The sequence below is a fragment of the Streptopelia decaocto genome, assembly GCF_964273445.1.
Source record: "Streptopelia decaocto genome assembly, chromosome: 15".
In the NCBI taxonomy this organism is placed as follows: Eukaryota; Metazoa; Chordata; class Aves; order Columbiformes; family Columbidae; genus Streptopelia; species Streptopelia decaocto.
In genome coordinates, this window is record NC_138670.1 from 8310086 (window position 1) to 8328712 (window position 18627).

Below are 18627 nucleotides of genomic sequence, written 5' to 3' on the forward strand. Positions count from 1 at the left end.
TGGTGGCACCAGCTGCTTCTGCTGGAACGAGCATTTGCATGTGACATTATAAAAAAAGACAATTTCAAAATATATTTGCCTTCTCTTATCCCCTCCTTTTTCAGTCCTTCTTAAAACTCTGGAAATATTTAAAAGATGAATATATTTAGCTTTTGCTAAAAACATCTTTTAAACAAGTAAAGCCTGAAGAGGAAAGATTTCAGAAATAAACCAGCAGCCAGCGTTTGGAAATATTTTAACAATAGACCATATGGGAGTCCCAAACTATTAAGCTTTATTATTCAGAAGGCGGAAAATGTGGTTTGATATTCAATTGATATACAGCATAAATGAGAGCCGCAAACTCGTCTCCCTTGAGCTGGGATTCAGATGTTCTCTTGACTATAATAACTAACGCTTTGGCCTACTTCCACAGAATGCATCCAGCCTGCTGAGCACAAGCCAAGAAACTGTTGGCTTTTTTTTCCTCTTTCCCCTCTCCTCTCTTCTCCAAAGTACTTTCCTCTCCTGCCAGCGTGAGCTTTTGGCCTGCATATAAATCTCCTGATATTAGATGCATATAGAAAATGAGGAGGATGCTAATAGTGCACAGCAGTAGAGCTGCGTGTGTGTCCGTGTGTGTTTGTTTTTCTTCTGCTTTAATGATAAGGTTTTCCCTTCGTGATGCGCCGTCGGGATTATGTTGGTCATCCTAGGTGGGAGCCTCTTTGTTCCTGTTTCGCTGTTTGTTTCTCAGTGCTGTGGGAGCAGGTGAACATCTTTTGGGGTTACTGTGAAGTTGTGCCAGCAACCATGAGAGTGTGGAATTTGTTGGAGAGAGAGACTGGAAGTGGTTTCAGTTTCTTTTTTTTTCTGATTTGACTTGCATGTATTTATAATTACCTTTTCCCCTTTCTATCACATCTCTCTTTTTCTCCTATGGGGAAAAGAACCATAAAAGTTGCTTGTGAAATATCACACACATGGATTAAGATTCCCTACATGCAAAGGGAGACTGATGGTTACACAGATATTGCAATCAAGTAATGGCAGGCTGGATCACCTGCTATTTTTTGACACAGGATCCCTGATTCACTCTGTGTACAGGGCGGACCAGCTTTGTCGGTGTGAATGTGGGAGGTGTGGTATGAATAAAGAGCAGCAGGGACACAAGAAATGGTCTTGCAGGTCGGGCAGTTGAAACTCGCCCCAAAATACTGAGTTCTGTGCTGCCTATCTCAGAGAGCTCCTGTGGGACGCCAGTTCACCTTTGGAAACGCTCACTGAGGCTTTCTGCCCTGTGCCCCTTGCCACAAGTGCCTGGGCACAGACCTCAGGCATAGAAACCCTGCAGAAGGTGATGTTTAACAGGCAGGTGTATCAAACCATATTCTATAACACACGCAACATGAGATGGCTTTGTATGTATTTTAACTTGTAGGTGTCTGAGATTTCTCCCAGATTTTTGCGCTGCAGCACTTGGCAAGTGTCTCTAAGTAACTCCCCCAGGTTTTGTGACAGAGATCCTCAGCCATGTTGGGTCCAATCATTTTTCCAGCCTCTTGGAACGTGTAACCAACCCAAGACCCTTCTCTCTGCTCTGTGCTGTCCCTGGAGCGCGCTGGGCAGCTCCAGCATCAAGCTCTCTGGCATTTTTCTCCAGAAGTGTGATGAGCACAAGGAAAAGACTTTCACTTTACGTGTAAGTCCAGGAATGCCTGTAGTACAGAACACTGTAGAGAGTATAAATTATGCACTTTGAATGTGAAGTTCAGTTTTGGCTTCTGTCTTTCTTCCATTTCTCTTTTCAGTTGTTCGTGATAGCTGAAATTTTCCATGTTTTTGTCTCCACCCACACACAATTTTTTTCCTTTGGGGAAAACTGGAGCAAAATCAATTTTAGTGCAATTTTTCAAGCCTCTTTGACTTGCACCTACATCTGTTTGGTGTGGGGGAATGGAATTTTATCATAAAACGTTTGATTTATTTAATATATTCAATAAGCATCCAAGATGTGCCAGGTACTTTCTCAGCCACTTTTTGGATGAGAAATCTTGCAAACTAAGAACTTAATACACAAAGAACCCACAGAACTAAAAATTTCCCTGCTGTTAAGGTCTCCATATATCTAAGGAATAAACCAAGTTTGAACAAAGCAGATCCAGAGACTTGTGAAGTACAAAATGTGACACGCAGTACTGATGCAATCCAACATTATAGGAACAACTATCTTTTTACATATTCCTTGACCTCTGCTCAGCTTACAACAAACTCAGCTGAGATGTGTCCACGCACCAGCTCTACTTTCATTGCAACTATAAGTCTATTTTCACTGGTGAAGCCGTTGCTATGACTGTATGATGCTGTACTAAGGGCTCATCTAAACCGGTTCATTGATTCAGATCAAGGTAAGTTACAAATCTGAGCGGAAGAGCTATTCCCAGTTAACTTCATCATCCTAATTAAGAGGTGTCTGGCAATAGTTAATAAGGAATAGCTGTTCTGGAATAATCCTTTTTTAAGACAAACCCTTACTCTTTCTATAATTGCATTCTAGGGAGCTATTCTGTACTGACTCAGCATGGGATAGAGTGCCTAGAAGACGTTCAGACCAAGCACAGCTAGCGGTGAGTGGGCAACATACACCGGGATGCCCTAGTGCAACTATTATGAGTGAGCAGAATAGCAGAACTGGTTGCCTGTGCATCTCCGTAGACGGCAACTGAAAGTATTATATCAAAATCACAGTACAAAGGCCTCTCTCTCAGTAGCGATGAAGTATGAGCCGCCTGTTACTGTCTGAGCATTAACTCTGTTACGGACAGAATGCGTGTTTCAACTCGTAACTGATTACAATTTGATTAAATGTTGGGGTGTGGAAAGGACTTCTGTGCTTTTTTCCAGTGTGTATATTTACATTATTATGTGGGAGCAATCAATTTATCAAACTCATCTGATTATTCAATAGTGGAGAAAGACAACTGGTTGGAGGAAAACTTGTATTGAGGTTGACAGAAAAATAGTTTAAAAGAAACTTGCACAATCTTTTTTTTCGAGGAGAACCTACACTAACAAACTAATCACATAAAGGAAAAGCCAATAACTTATAATGCCATGAAAATTTTCCTGCAGCATAAAATGTTATGCGTGACCTTGCCAAGGAGGACTGCCTGGAGTAGAGATGATGTCCTTGTGCTTTAATGCATTGTAGTGGCATATAGTTGCTGTTAATTCGTAGTCCTCCCAACTTCTGGAATTTGCCCCTTTCCTTAGAAGGGAAGGTGGCAGCTTGGAGTGGAGAAGCTCCAACTGTAGCCCTTTGGATGTTAATCCACCCCGACTTTCTTAAGCCTCCTACTTAAATCATTATCTTAATGAATCACCATTGCTGCTATCTTCAGTGCTACACAGGAACGTGCAAATTTTAAGCAGCCTGGGGAAAGACCTTTTTGACTGTAAAGTGCTCTGATACTTGCATTTAGATGTTGCCATCATAAGTTCCTTGGATACCACTTTCTGCCTGATCCTATGGATAGACCATGGGCTATAGTGTCTCCCCAGTGGAGCATGTGAGGTGGCAGGTTGAGAGGAGATGGGTGTGATTCTGCTACTGAGCTTTAGCTCAAGCGGTTGAGGCCAGATCACCGCGCAGGTTTGTCATTCATCTCCCTGCCTGTTGGCTTTGCTTTTCCTTCAGCTGCAAAGGGACAAGAAGTTAAGGGAGTGACAGCAGGGGGTCCCCCTTCAGTTTCGCAGCTGCCCTTATGACTTTGGGGAAAGTTTCTTCACCTCTTCCCCTGAGCTTTTTTCCACAGCACAAAGAAATAGGCCAAGCAAATGCTAATATATCAACTAAATTTTCTCCCAAGTAGGTATCAAGAAAGTTGATACAGCAGGAAAATTACCAGCTTGCTAGAAAATCTTAAAACCATTTGTTTGAGGAAAAACTGAACATATTGAACCACTGCAAAGTATTTCCAAGAATCTGAGCATTGTGTTGTCCAAATTTTTCCTTGGAGAGTCAACTTGGCTGGGCATGGAGTTCTGCCCACTTCCACTCTCCCAGATGATCACTTGGAAAGTATTTACTTGCGGATGTGTACGGAGAGAGAGCCATGTATAGCTGTTTCTGATGGCAAATCTTCGTGGTTACTTGCAACATGCATTGAAGGATTTGATTCCTTTATTCATTAAACCAAGAGCTGAGGAAGCTGTTTCATGCAAATGTCCTAGATGATAAGAAATACTCCTCTCAAATTGCAGAGTAAATTCACCCATTGTTTTCTTTCTGGGGCTGGGAGGAAGAGTCCATTCCCTTCCTATGGGTAACCTGTCCTCACCAGCCATCGTTCTGCTTCTGGAACAATGGCAGGATAAGTGCAGAAGAGACCAGGTGAACAGAGATCCTCTGGTCTCAACTGGGAGAGGACCATATGAACAGAACTGAGTTTAAATGCATTTCTGCAATAACATTATCATTTGGCAAGTCCTGCTGGGAGAGTTCTACCCACAAGATGCCAGAACATCTATCTTGAAGAGGGCATATTCGTTCTTCTCAGCTAAATCTTCTCTGAAACAGTTGAGCTGGAACTAGATGTTTTTAGACTCTTATGCTGAAGCTAAGCACCATGTTCTCAGCTGGTTACCAAAGAAAGGGGATGTTATGTGCTGACTTTTTGCAGCTCAAGGCCTGGACAGGAGTCCAGTGTGAGGCAGGAGACACTACCTGCTCCATAGCTGTTTGCACACACCTTCCTGAAGAGCAGCAAGTAACTGGCCTGGTGACTCAGACTTGTTTTTCTGCCTGGTGTAGCTGTGAACGGACTGTTGCTTTTTGTAACAGTGTTTAAGACACTTTTTGTAAACTGCCTTGCAATGACAACTTTTCTGTTCGCTGTGAGCAGACTGCTGTGTTTTCTGTATTCAAGCTCCTAGTGGGTTCTGATCCCTCGTTGGATGGCGGCAGCGTTTTATAACATGGGGCATAAATTAACTGGCGAAGCCATCTGTTAGATCCAGCACTTCAAGAACAGTCAGAGTAGGGGTTTCAGAAGAAATACCAGAAGTGATTTATGTATGTGTGTGTATAAATACGTGTGTGTGTGTGTTGTGTGTATATTTCAAAAGAGAAAATTGAGGTGACTAACATTGGAGGCTGAGTGCAAAACTTAAACACAACTTCTCATTCCAGTTTTGGGAAGTAATGGTGCTGGCTGTGGGCAGGTCTCTGGTTGACTTTGACTTGCCTTTGTCAGAGCTCCAGTGTGAGATTTGGTGGAATTTCTCATCCTATTGAGTAAAAGTGATGTTCTATCCCACACTGGTTTTCTTAGGAACTTCTCTTGTGTTATTTTTGCAGGCATTGCACGCAAAATGTTCAGAAAATGAGATACCCAGAAGGAAGGTTTAGATTTCAATATGCTGAACTGGCTTGCGTTATTTGCCTAGCTTTTGCATGCTATCTTATGCTTGTGGGTAGTAGTAGAATTTTGTTGATGTACAAAGTTTGTTATTTTTACAGTTTGCTCATTCAAATTCAGAGGTTTGTAACTATGGAAGTAACACGTGTGCTATTATTTTGTTAAGCTGTCTTGAGCTACTTTTGTTAACTGCATGTTCATAGAGTCTGCGTTTGCTCAAATTACCTGCTCAGTTTTCCGGTCAGGTACGATGAGATGCAGTGTTTCAGCTCATAACTTTGTTTTGTGTTCTCTTCCTCATGGTGTGTTACAACCACCTCCCAGAAATCCTGAAATTGGGGTCAAAGAAACTGCTCTGTTTCTCCCAGCATTTGCTCATTTGGCAGTAGCTGAGCTGCTATTTAGAAGCTCAGAGAAGCTGCAGCTGAGCACTGACTGACGGTGCTATTATGAACAAGTGATGTGCATAGCTCTACACAGGTAGATGGATTTTAATCTGCAAACATATCTATCATTAATTTTAAGGGCTTTTGGAACCATGGCAGTTCAGCTAAGAAGAGGGGAGATAAGCCAAGCAATTATATGCAGCAGCTATATTTGGTGAAGCAGGTCTCTTGAGATAGGCAGGGGAGTGAACTGTGCATCCCAGTGCCAAGTGTGACGGATCCTTCAGGACAGCCACCCACTATATGGAGATGCCTGGGAAATTTCTTAAGACTGGGACATTCAGTGGGCTACAGTTAATTAAGTTTCCTTCCTTGGTCAGTACAGATTTTAATGCAACAATACTTCCCCCTGCTTGTTGGGGAGAACCATGTACTTTCTGGTTCTGGGGCTTGTGGGACTTCTCACCTGGGTGTACAGGTGAAGGACAGTAGCTGTGAGCTCTGAGTGGCTGCAAGCTGCCATGCTTTTGGGAAGACGTTAAGAGGGGGAAATGGCAGGGATTTGAAAGCTGGGAGTTTAACTGGCTTGAATTAGTTAAAAAAAAATTTGAGATATCTGTGGCAGCGGTTGTTGGGAGATTAAAAAATTCACCTGTAGTCTCAGCAGACTACTTAAGAGCACTATCTGAGGTGAGTCCCCAAAATGTTCTTGCAGAGAGGCTAATGGCAACTGGGAGGACATGCTGCACTCCCTGAAGAATCAACAGACTATCTGGATGTTTACCCAAGCTGGTAAATGAAACAGAAACCATCCGTATGCCGCTATGTAAATCCATAGTGTGCCAGTGTCTTAAACAGTGTGCAGAACTGATTCCCACCTCTCAGAGACAGTGGAGGGCTAGGGGAGGTCCAGAAAAGACCATCAAAGATGGGTCTCAACCAGTCAGTGTGATTTCTCTCTTTGCCATAGAGAAGAGATGACTTATTACAGAAATTGCAGATGTTTTATACTGTCAGGAATGGGGAGGGGGGGAAGAGGAGCATGGAGTGACTCTTCATGGTTCTTATGTTAACCAAATTGATTCAAAGCAGGCAAAGAGGAGGTGCTCTGTCAAGCTGCAGTTACCACGTGAAACTCATTGCCAAACTGTATTATGGATAGCAGAAGTCTAAACAGATGGAAAAATCGATGAAGGACAGATAAGTTCTTATTAAAAGTGATGGCCTGGATGCAACCTCTGGATCAGGAGATCTTGAACAGTCGCACAGGGTGTAAGAAGGGAGAAGACTGTCTGTACTCTATTTCACTGCTTTTCCTCCCCCGCCCTGCCCACTGTGTGCTTTATTTTTTTTGGCCCTATTCTGCCTGCTTCTGAAGAACAGACAGAGAGCTGGACCTTTGCTCTTATAATATGGCTATTTTTATAGTTCAAAACTACAAAGGAAACCAGCTACACTGCAGTGCAGGGAACTAGTTTTGCCTTGCAGCCCATGAAATGTGCCTTGCAGCACACTGAAATGAAGAGAATTAGGAGCCAAATGCCTCCTAATATCGTAAAAATGTGTATGTTATAAAAAGCCTCTGTAGCCTGCTTTCTTCGTTAGAATTCTGACAACAAAAAGCTGAGTTTGGTAATGAAGTTGTGAGTCACTACAACGTTTCTAGTTATTTTTCTCACTTTCTGTGTTCGGTGCTACGGTCAGTCAGGTTGCCCGATAATGCACTAACGAGCTGGCTTAGGCGTTTTAACTCAAGTAGTAGTGATACCCTGGGCTGGAAGCTGAGGCTGCTGCCACCCGCAGAAAGGGCTGGGGAGCACAACAGGGAGGGGAGAAGCAACAAGTAGGGAAGAAGGCTGAAGAGGAGGCAAGATATTAAAATCTCTGGTATATGCACAAAAGCAGGGAAGTCTACAGAGCAGGGCTTATAGTTGCGACTGCAGTGGCAACAGTCAGTTGGTATTTGGCAGGTGAAAAAATCAGTTGTACATTTTGCTAGAGGGTTGTACTGTAATACAGCAGTGCCTCCTGGCAGGGAGAGCAATGTAATGTAAAGCAATACAGCGTGGAGGAGCAGTTGGAGAGCTGTCAGAAGCTGAGTAGCTTGGAATGCTTCCACGTGAACCCGGGAGCAAGCGAGCGGGCTGCAGCGTGGCGTTCCCCTGCCCCGAGGAGGAGCACGGACTGCAGCACGGCGGCAATAACGCACCTCGCAAACTGCGCCGCTCGGCTCTCCAAGGAGGGCTACCAGAGGGTCTTCTAGGCAAAACAGTGAGAGTTTCTTCCTTCTCTTGGGGAGATTTCTCTTCCAGCTCTCAGAGCCCTTCTGAGTTCGCATGCCGGGTAGCCTTGGGGCAGATGAGTTGGTACCTGTTGGCTGTGGTTTCCTGGCACACCTGAGTGCTCCAGGGCACGGGCTGCCACAGGGGCAGTGAAAGGCTGGAGCTCTCTGAAGCGCAGGCTGCGGGAAAGCTGCTGGGTCTGAGCTGATTTGGAAACAAGGAAGTAATGACTCGGGTTTTTTCTTAGTTTGTATTTCCAGAGGGCTTTGGTGCATGGCATTGGCGCTTAGTCCAGTTTTTAGATGTTATGTATACTTAGCAATCTTACTTGTAGTTTTTAACTATCGCCCCTCTCCCTGCCCCCAGCATTTTCCTTCCCTTCAAGTCCTCTGTCTCACTCCATGTATTGCTACTATAAATTGCTTGGGATGATGGGTTCTGCTTCTTACTTGGAGCCTCTGGATGCTATTAACAAGTAATTGCTGGAAAAGCTTGTTTAAACATCAAACCCCTACATTATTTTATAAATTGCCCTTTAAGGTGGCTGAAATGCTGCTGAAAGATTACTTTCCTTTAATACTGGACAAGGAACTTCACTAGGTAAGGGAAATAGTATACTTACTAGACTATTTCTGACATACCAAGTCATCTTCCCTTTGAAGAAAGGATGTGTAGTTGTACTTTCCCTGCTTGCTTCTCCCTCTACACCAGCAAAACAACTGCTGTTTGCAGCAAGGAGCAAAGAGGTTTTATTGGCATTATCCCTCCAATGCATCCTTTTGTTTTTTTTCCCAAAACCTGCAATGATTCATTCTGCACATTTGCCATCCAGCCACAACTTAAACTCCAGCAATACTGGTAAATGATCTAAACAGGTTGTCCAGCATGATGCAGGACCTGGTACCGTGTCTAACACACTGCTGCTTTTCCTGGTTTAGTCACGTCGGCCAGGTTACTGGATGAACTTGTGCTCACGGATGAGCTTGAACAGGATCCTCCACCATTCAGAAACCAGTAGCTACACGCATGATGCACCTCTCCAGGTTAAGCCTGTTGTTAGATTGGCTGAAGCACAACAGGTCTTGCTCAAAATGTAACTGAGGTGTGTTCCATCAGTGGCAATATGAGTCACCATTAGCCTACTAGCAATCATTGGATAATTGGGTGAAATTTGCATTTATTTTACATACTGAAAACTGTTAGGCAGACCTCCTCACAGGATGAGAGTCTTCTGACTTGAAGAACAAATGTTTCATTTTGCTTTGACGTTCACGCAGTAAATGTATTGACTTTTTATTCCTTTCTAATCTTCCATGTAAGCAAGCAGGCGCGCATATTTGCAAGAAGCAGCATGTGAGCTCATAGCTGTGCCTCATCACTTAATGAGAGGCATTTGCTTTAAAGAAATGACACGGACCTTCTGTGGAGACCATGGCAGCAGCAGCCAGGCTGCCCAGCTCTGAGCCCCCGCAGGCAAACGCAAAGGTTTCATTTCAGGCTTCCTAAGCTTGACAGGCAGCCAGGTTTGTGCTAGCAATTAAGGTGTGAATTTTATAAAAGTGAGTGCTACCATGGGAAGGAATAAACAAATAAAGAACTAGTGCAGAAATGGTTTGTGAAATGTCATGGATTGTGAAGACAACATGAATTTGGCAGTAGCATGGGAGGGTTTCATGGATACCTGTTTCTCCTGCACTTCTCACATAACGTTGTGTCTGATCAGGTGAAGGTCTGTCTAATGTTCCTCTGCCATCTTCCCAACTGCAAATTAAGCTTTATCTTTTTACATTTGACATGTGCATTAAGATTTTTGGGGGCAAAAAAGATTTATCTCTCATATAAATTGCTAAATAAAAGGTGGACAGGCACAATCACAGCACTTCAGTACGAATGCCACAGAAAGGGAAGCAGAATGCACACTGTAGGAAATGGACGCATACCTCTTCCTTTCATGGTGTGCCAGTGGTTCTCTTTCCCCATTATTGCTTATTTCAATTCACGTTTTAGTTGACTTTATATTAGGAATTTGTGGGATGTTGAGCAAAAGTCAAGCGCATCATAGATGTAGTGACTAAAAGCTACTGAACTGAACAATCTTTTACATACCTGTTAAAAAATACTCACTTGAAATTACATTAGCTGCCTTAAACGATTTTCATAGATGTCGGTGAGCTTAGGTCTGGCTTTATTCAAGCACTATTTGTCTTCTGCCAAAGGTTTAAGAAAAGGCAGAATGCTCAATGGCAGAAAGTCTGTCCCTAAGCGTGAGGAACAAGGGCCTAAGAAAGCACTGGGCTTTTGAAAGCTGTAGCTGCTTCTGCTGGGAGACCCTGAGGCCAGTTTTGCAGATTTTTTCTTTTTTCATTTATTTAATGCACTAAAGGATTTCATTGAGAAAACAATGAAAGCCTAAGATATGTAGGAGGCTTGTTTTCCTTTTCTAAGTTGGTGAATAAGAACTACGTATCATGGGAGACAAATATATGCCAGTTCTACACTTTGAAGGACAAGGCAATGAGAATTCAGTTTTAAATCATCAGCTACGGTTTGTTTGAAATGTTAAACATGTTTGGATTTAAATGTTTAGTACACTTGCTAAGAAAACAAAGTCAGAAAACTCTCAATGGATGTTACACTTTGAATTTGCAAGCAGTATGATTCAAATGAGAAAAATAAAATGTCTAATAAAAGTCATTGGCTGTTTATTGAAATAATAAAATAAGGAAAAGTGTCAGCTGGATAAACAACTGCAAAATAGAATAAATGTTTCAACTGGAGATAGTGCAGCTCTCTGGTTAGCAGAAAATAATACCAAATTGAGAGCAGACTATATTTAGTTGTCAATCAATATGGCTTAGTAGTGACCAGCCACTGGTCATCCTTTGTGAAAATAACTAGAATGTAAATGTAAAACAAGGTTAAAATTGGTAGCTTTAAATTACTTTGATTGAAATCCATCCCTCCTCTTCCACTGGATGCTACCTGAATAAATGAATGAGTCAAAGCACATTTAGCTGCTGGCATGGCATTGCCATGGCTTTTCCTGTATTTGCCATGATGTGATACACAGATAAAGGAAACTCCGTGCGTTCATATATTAAGTCACTAACGTTACAGTTGGTCCCATTTTCCTTCCCCTTTATCTCATCCCCATTGCCCTCCCCAAAAATTTAAACGGGCAAGTGAATTTGGAATTTGCCGTGTTTTACACACTCCTCAAGGTGTGTGAGCTGCCCTGAGGATAAGTGCACCCAGCCTCCTGTTTTCCTGTCTTCTTGTGTTTGATACCAACTGCGAGAGAGCCCTAAAGAGGTTTTTCTTATTTTACTCCTTGTCACATGTTTGCTACTGTAACTTCTGAAAAATAAAATTAATTATGACCCTAGAAGCAGACAGTCCAACAGTGAAATAGCTTGTAATTTGAACGCTGAAGTTCCACTGGTTAAAATTGTATAAGACATTCTAGTAATCTGTTTATATATTATTTTAAGAAAACATCTTAATTGTGAGTCTGGTTCCTCAATAAAAAAGGATAGTTACTGGGTTAATCATTGCTATGCACTAGATCACTAATTTTCTTCTTAATGACAGTAGGATTTTTGCCATTTTCTCCCATAAAACTTCTCCAACTGATTTAAGGGGATGCTGTCGAGGATTTTATGCCCCAAGGCAGGCACGTCACCAATAGCTGGAGGTTGGTGAGGAACCTCTGTTGGATCAAACGCTTGCAAGTACTGACAAGAGTGGGAGTTGAGCATTTGGATGGAGGCCTGTACAGAGACTCACGGACAGATCTGTTCTCAGCTACTCCTACCTGAAATGAGTTATTTTTGGTTTGCCCTCACCTAGAAATCCAGACTTTGAGTCTTCAAAGAAAACGCACACGTTGCTGTCTCCCTGTGGGAACACCCAGCTCTGTCTGGGGGCATGGAGAGGTTGGTTGCCCATAGGAGGGCCTGGTTTTCCCAAAGTCTGAAATTGTTGTTTGTAGAAAAATGAACACTTGCACTCCTGTACTAAATGTGGGGCTTTTATTTAAATGACTTCTTAAATAATTGTTTCTGCATTCTGGGAGTGTATCCTGTATATTGCACAGTTATGAAACGCAGCTCGGTTTGCCTGTGGGGGACACAGACCTGCTCTTGTGATTTGGTTTCAAGTTGCTTGAGAAAGACGTGACAGTGTGTGTTCAAAGATCTCATGACAAATGTGCAAAGTTCAGTGCTCTGAGCAGCCTGGCTGCTAAACTGCCCAGGAAGCCACTAACACTGCGGTTGGCAAAGAATAAAGAAAACGTAAAGATGCCTAAAACTTGGTTATGGGAGACTGTTCAACATTTAAACTCCTGGTGTCTGAGAACATGGAGTGGCATTTGCAACAGATGTTTGCCTGGTAATCAAAGACCCAGTGTAATATACAGTTGGTTAAAGAGTAAGAGTTCACCTGGCGGTTAATGCTTATTTTTATGGCTATAGACTGGAGACCTCTGGAAAATGAGAAATGCCAGTAGTGAGAAGTGTACAGAGTTCTAGGAGTAGATGGATCTCAGCACTTTGGGGTCCTGCTCTTTTGCTTGAGAATGAAGTATCATGGAATGGCCTTATTCTGGATTCATTTGAACAGAGATGGCCAGTGAGATGAACAGATGACTGGGATGTAGAGTATGTGAGAATTTCCCTTCGCTTCTGACTTGTGCTGGACTGATGAGTTGGGTTCACTGAACCCACTGTATCACCCATCCTCGAGGGGTCAATAAGCAGAGGTGGACTGAAAAAGTTCTACCTATGCTACTTCAGAAGAACAGGTAGCTTGGCACTGCCTTCATCCCTGACGGCTGCTCCTGATGCCTGGAGATATTTACCATAGGGATGAGCAGAAAAACCTGATGTGTGCTCAAACCTGGAAATCCGAGTTAATAACTTACGGATGTGGTAGATTCCTCATAAATTAGACTTTTCATCATGACTCGTGCATGTATTCTCACTCGTGTGCTCCCTCTCCTAAAAGCTGTTGCCTGAATGCAAGAATTGTTTGCTGGAAAATGAAGGCGTGTGTGCTGTTGAGGAGAGATAAGACAGGAGGGTCCTCCAGGGCCCTGTGCCCTTCCAGCTCTGAGCCCATGCACGATGGTCAGCAGCTCCTTGCATCCATCAGTGCTCTGTGTCCCTGCTAAGTGCTGCAAGATGCTTTTCCCAAGACAGATGGCATGGGGGCAGTTTTTCATGCTGAATACCATCATATCGTGATGCAGAGCTATAGCCCAACCAAGTAGCTCTTCTCTTTTTATTATCAGTGCCAGTCACGAAGAAACGACACAAAAAAAATGCCATTAATGCGTTTGCTGCCCTAAAAAAATTTTCTTGTTGGCTCTTTCAGCTGCTTAGGCCAGCAGCTAGTATTCTCCACGGCTTAGTGAAGAATTAGGCTGAAATTGCCAAGGGGTGTCTCTTCCTGTGCTGACTTAGAGATGTATGAGGCTTGCTCTCCTTCGTCCCTCCTTCATCCTGCACCAGCCATATCTGCCTGGTGCCCTGTCAGCATTTTCTGCTTGGGAATGGCTGAGTGGACCTTGCTCTGTTAGCTGTGCATCCTTTTTTTATTTAAAGGAGAGCTTCAGAGGGTCTATTTAGCATAAATCAGTTGAGAATTTGCTGATAATAAACGCAGAGGAGGGAAAGAAAAGGAAAACTTGGAGCCCTTCATTCAGTTTCTCTTGGCTGCTCCTTTTTCCTGCTCTTGGAGGAGGTTTTTTCGCTTGTCCCCAAATTGATTCGCCCCCAGAGCACAAGTGCTCGGAAGCCGCAGTCGCAGGGTCGCTGTCTGTCTGCACAAAGTCATGTGGCGAGGGGCTCCGCACGCCCCGCGGAGCAGGAGAGCAGCTCCCCCCGTGCAAGGAGTTACAGGATACGGCCGGGGGCAGCTACAGCTGGTATGCGCTGGTACTAATATAATCCCGCAGGACTGTGTCCATGAGACACAAGTGTGACATGTGAGGTATTTAAGGAGACACACCTGTTCTAGGCACAGGCCTGGGCACCGCGTGCCTGGGAAACGGAAGGGTTGGTGGAGCGGGAAGGACTCTCATGTCATCCACAGGAGGGCTTTGCTTGCTTCTTTCTCCCCAGTTTCACATTATTTTATAATTCCTTAATATTATGCAATCCTATGGCCTGTCAGCACTGGGCTGTTCCAAAGGCCAGCCTGGTGTTTGCATTTTAACTTTTTTTACCTTAGTGTGTGATTCCAGAGTGATTAGCAGGAGGGAACAGCTTCTGGGCTGAGTGATGGTTTGGGTGTAACTGCTCCCAAGAAAGGGCAGAGAATTCAGAGAATGTCATCTATGTGCAGGGTTGGGTTTTTCAGTCCTTTAGATAATTTAGATTTTATGTTGTGTTTACCTTTATTTTTATTATAAGGCCTCTATCTTGCAATTTGGAGCAGTAAATCACATAAAAATGATGTGGTCTTACCAAATTTTGTACAAAAACATTTTGTCCCTTTGTTTTGAAACCTCCAAGTGTGTTTCCCTTTCTTCTTCCCATCTGCCCCCATCCTAGAAATTGGTGTGAAATGGCTGCTTTCCATGCAGAAAAAAATGAAGCAAATGCAAAATAAATCTCATGGTTGCATAGTATACATATATATATATATATATATGCATAGTATAAATATAACTTGCTTAGATTTTTATCACTTTAAGTTAATCTGAGACTTGTTTGGTAGAAGATAACTTTTTTTCCTTTGTTCATTGAAAAGGGGATGTATTAAGATGGAGTGAAAAATCGCCAGGTCTGTCATATGACTCGATTCCATCTGTCTTGTCTTCCAAGTAGAATGGAAACTTTCTCTCAAACTTCTTCTTTATGTGCTTTTTTTTGATGTAAATGTGGAATCTCCCAGTTTGCCTTGGTCCCACTCCACATGTCCCTTCTTTTCCATGGATTACTGCTCTTGGTAAGGTTTGCAGTGATTGTTGGTTTGGGACAGCTTCCAGGATTGGGGCCAAGATCTCTCCTGTACCTGACAGATTGTTGTGTGAAAACAGTAGCAACTGGGCAGGCTTTCCCTCCTGTCTTTATTTTGAAAAGAATTTGCCAATAAACACCCAGTATGCCAATTGTTTGTAGAACTAATAATGCCTGGTAAAAATAAGTAAGAGAGGGTAAGAGGCATGTTTTGCTCTAGGACCTGGTTAGTTTGGGCAGTTAGATATTTGGGGAGAAGGTTGTTATTATTCCCTTCTAGAACAGGTCTGAATCCTGAGTGGGGTGGACTGGAATAACCAGACCCTGAGGAGACAACAGACTGTCCTTCTCAGTGTTGTCAGCAGGGGAGAAGATCCTGGGAATGGAGGCTCCTTGGCCCATGAGACAGGCTTGCCGTGAGCAGCTCAGTGACCCTTATGGCAAGGGGATATAAACCCGAACCTTGTCAATCCTCACCTGAAAGGCGGCTGCAGTGCGGCAAGAGCCTCCCCACCTGCACGGGTGAGCAGACGTGACCAGAACTCACAGTCCTTTGCAGTTCCTGTATACTGGCATCCACAGTTTGACCAACCCCAAAGCCTCAAATCATTTTTCTTCCTTGGGGCAGATGCATTTTTGTACATAAGAATGAGAAAATACCTTTCTAATTTTCTAAGCAGCAAAGCTTAGAAATAAGCAGCAAAATAATCTCATTGTGAGGGAAGCATCATCCTCATCTAGCTGCAGTGCCTCCCAGGCGAGCTCTTTATCTCCGCATGTCAACGTGTTTTGCTGCCCAGACACAGCCTCATGTCCTTGCTGGCTGGTAACAGGGGTGCTCTCCTCCCCCTGTCCTTGCTGCATTCTCCCAGAGTCAACTGATTTCCAACCAAAAACTGAAGACATTTATTCTGGTGCTGTTTGCTTCGGTGGTGTTGTGTGGTTGTTCTGGTTTGTTTTGTTTTTTGGTAGGGAGGGGTGGTTGGGTTCAGTGGGGTTTTTTGTTCTTTAACTGCGCCCTGCAAAATGTCCCGGCTGAGTTGTTTCCAAATACTGGCATCTCTAGGGAAGGGGTTATAAATTGCTAATTTAAAGCCTGCAACAGGATAATTAACTAACCAGTTTGATGTAAATGGCTTAATGGGGCTTTACTAGCCCCTTTGAACTTAAAGTAGCACTAAAAAGTAAACTGTAAATACCTTCAAGGAAAGCACTGGCATGCTTCAATGTGGGGCTGCTTGGCTGTAAGGAGCAAGCCTGCTAGACTTGCCAGGAATCCAGTGGCCTGTGCAATGGCAAATATGTCAAGGGGGTGAGGGGACCAACCAGGCACCCCTTGGGGAAGATTCTGCAACTACCCTTGCTCTTCAGGAAGCACATAAACTCTGATACGTCAGGCTTTCAAACCTGCCCTGCCTGCTTCGGAAAATTTAAATCACAACCTCAGTTTAAATGCAATGGTAATGAATTTCATCAGGATTGAAGGAGAGGGGGGAAAAAACAAAACAAAACAAAAACCCCAAACCAACAATCCCAAAAAAACCCAACACCCCCCAAAAAAACAAACAAAAAAACCCCTGAGGGGAAGGGAGCCACTGAAGTCCATCCTAATTCTGCTGGGGCTGTGTTTGCATGAAGGTCTTTTGGCAAGTCCAGGCAGAAACACATATTACACTTTGTTTCAGAAGACCTTGTTACCCACTGAATCTGCTGAGACAACCTATTGCAGCCCTGCAACAGATTCCCCTTTCTGATGCATCTTGGGGACTTTTGGGAGAACCTCTAAACTTTCATTCTTGCTGGGCTGCTACAAAATTGCAAGGGAGGAGGTCAACAACTGTTAAGCATCTAGAAATTAAGATCATTACAAAGTAGACATATATTAGTAGTTAGGTATTGATCACACTTCTGACTATGCAAATTGGGGTGACAGAAAGAATCGAAGGCCCATAGGCAGTCAGGAGAATCTCTTTCTGTTCCTCCCTGTGGGAGAAAAGCTCATCCTGGTCTGAGTGCTGCTCTGCTCCATCTTCTCACCATGCAGTGCCAGCAATTATTTGCAAGAATTTTCTTTTCTTCATTGTTCCTCTGTCTCACCGTCATCTTCTCACCTATTTCCAGCAACGTTCTTGGGTACTGGAGGATGTTTAGGAGTTTGAAGCACAATTCTCAGTTGTTACTGTGACCTCTGACACAAGGGATGTGGCTTTACAGGCAGCTTTGAGGAGCGTTCCTGATCCTGTGCTTTCCTGCTCTGTCCCTGCAGACATGAGGCTGTAAGGCTGAGCCAGACAAGGGCTGATGCAGGGAGAGGGCAAGACCTGACCTTAGTGGTGGCCCTGACTTGGATGGGCTAAAACAGATCATGATGCCTCATCACACCATCCGTAATGATGGATCTATTTCTCCATGCGTTGGGATTTTGGTTTTGTTGTTTTTGTTTTCTCTGCTGGGAAAATAATGGGAAATAATGTGCCACTGTCAATGTTAACGCTGGCTTTAAAAGAGAAGAAACATAAAAGCACTGAGGTGTGTTGTAGAGGGCAATGATGCAGAAGTGCTACAGCCTGTTTTAGAAACCATGTCTGACAGGGGTTTCAGTCCTGCACTCTATTTGTTCAGGTGTCTATGGGCCTATTGTATGCAAAGATCAAAATGGAGTATGGTGGCCCTTAGAAGAAGAGGTGACAATGTGGCACTGTGCTCCTACACGGTGACTGAAGCTGGCAGTGCGGCACTGCCTGCGTGCGGGTGGGAGCACGGTGCAGAATTCACTCGGGGCTGCCTGTGTTGGCAGGATCTGTCAGCAGAGCTTGCCCAGCTGCCCGTGCTACACTGGAGCTGTTAATCCTTCACTTTTATGAGCACTAACCTAGATCACGTATTTTTTAAAATTAAAAATGCACGCACTGTTAGAGAGAGATCCTTGCGAGCAGAAGAGTCCTGTACACAGGCAGTGCTGATGGCTGGAGCCTCCCTTCGAGGAACACCAGAACACCTTGGTGCGCCAGCTTTGATATCTTGGCATCTGACTGGGAAATGCAAATACTCCATCTTAATCCATCATTCCCACATGCTGACATGTATCCAGGGGGAACTTCAGTGAATCTTGTTGTTATTCCCATATAATTTCAGCTGCTTCTTTGCTTCCCAGCACCACCCCACCACGTGTCCAACTGAGCGCAGTGATTTCCAGGCGTTTTACACCAGATCTTTTGGATTTGTTTCTCTCAGGGAGAGGCAAAAGGGCAATAGTGTGTGTGTGTGCAGCAGAGGAACAAAGCCTGTGTTTGGAGCGGGGTAGAGTTGTTTTTATGAGGCTTTCCTCTTTCTAACTGCACACCACCCCCCCAAACCCTTCTGCAGATTTGTTAAGATTCCTCACTAAATCCTTCAAATAATATGATCAGTTAAAAACAAAATAAACAGGATTTTTCCCAGGAAAATAAAAATCAGGTTAAAGAAAAAAGTGGGTTCTAAGAATAACCTGTTCTTTTCCATAAGAGACGGTCAGAGCTGAGGGTCTTTCTGAAGTTCTGGTGTGCTTTACAGATCTTCTAATAACCAGACTTTTGTCTTTTATAATGGAAGTTTT

The 18627-nt window shown here is 43.6% G+C and overlaps 1 protein-coding gene across 7 annotated transcripts in view; it reads left to right on the top strand.

Annotated features, from left to right (window-relative positions):
* The window catches only part of HIC2 (HIC ZBTB transcriptional repressor 2), a 75655-nt gene that overhangs the window by 38991 nt on the left and 18037 nt on the right, over window positions 1-18627 (top strand). For 2 of the 7 annotated variants that reach the window (XM_082066214.1, XM_082066209.1), the window contains exon 2: window positions 2537-2606. The exons of the other annotated variants lie outside the window; for them this stretch is intronic. The gene's annotated coding sequence lies outside the window, so the exon portion shown is untranslated. The remainder of the gene's footprint in view (window positions 1-2536; window positions 2607-18627) is intronic. 7 annotated transcript variants of the gene reach the window in all.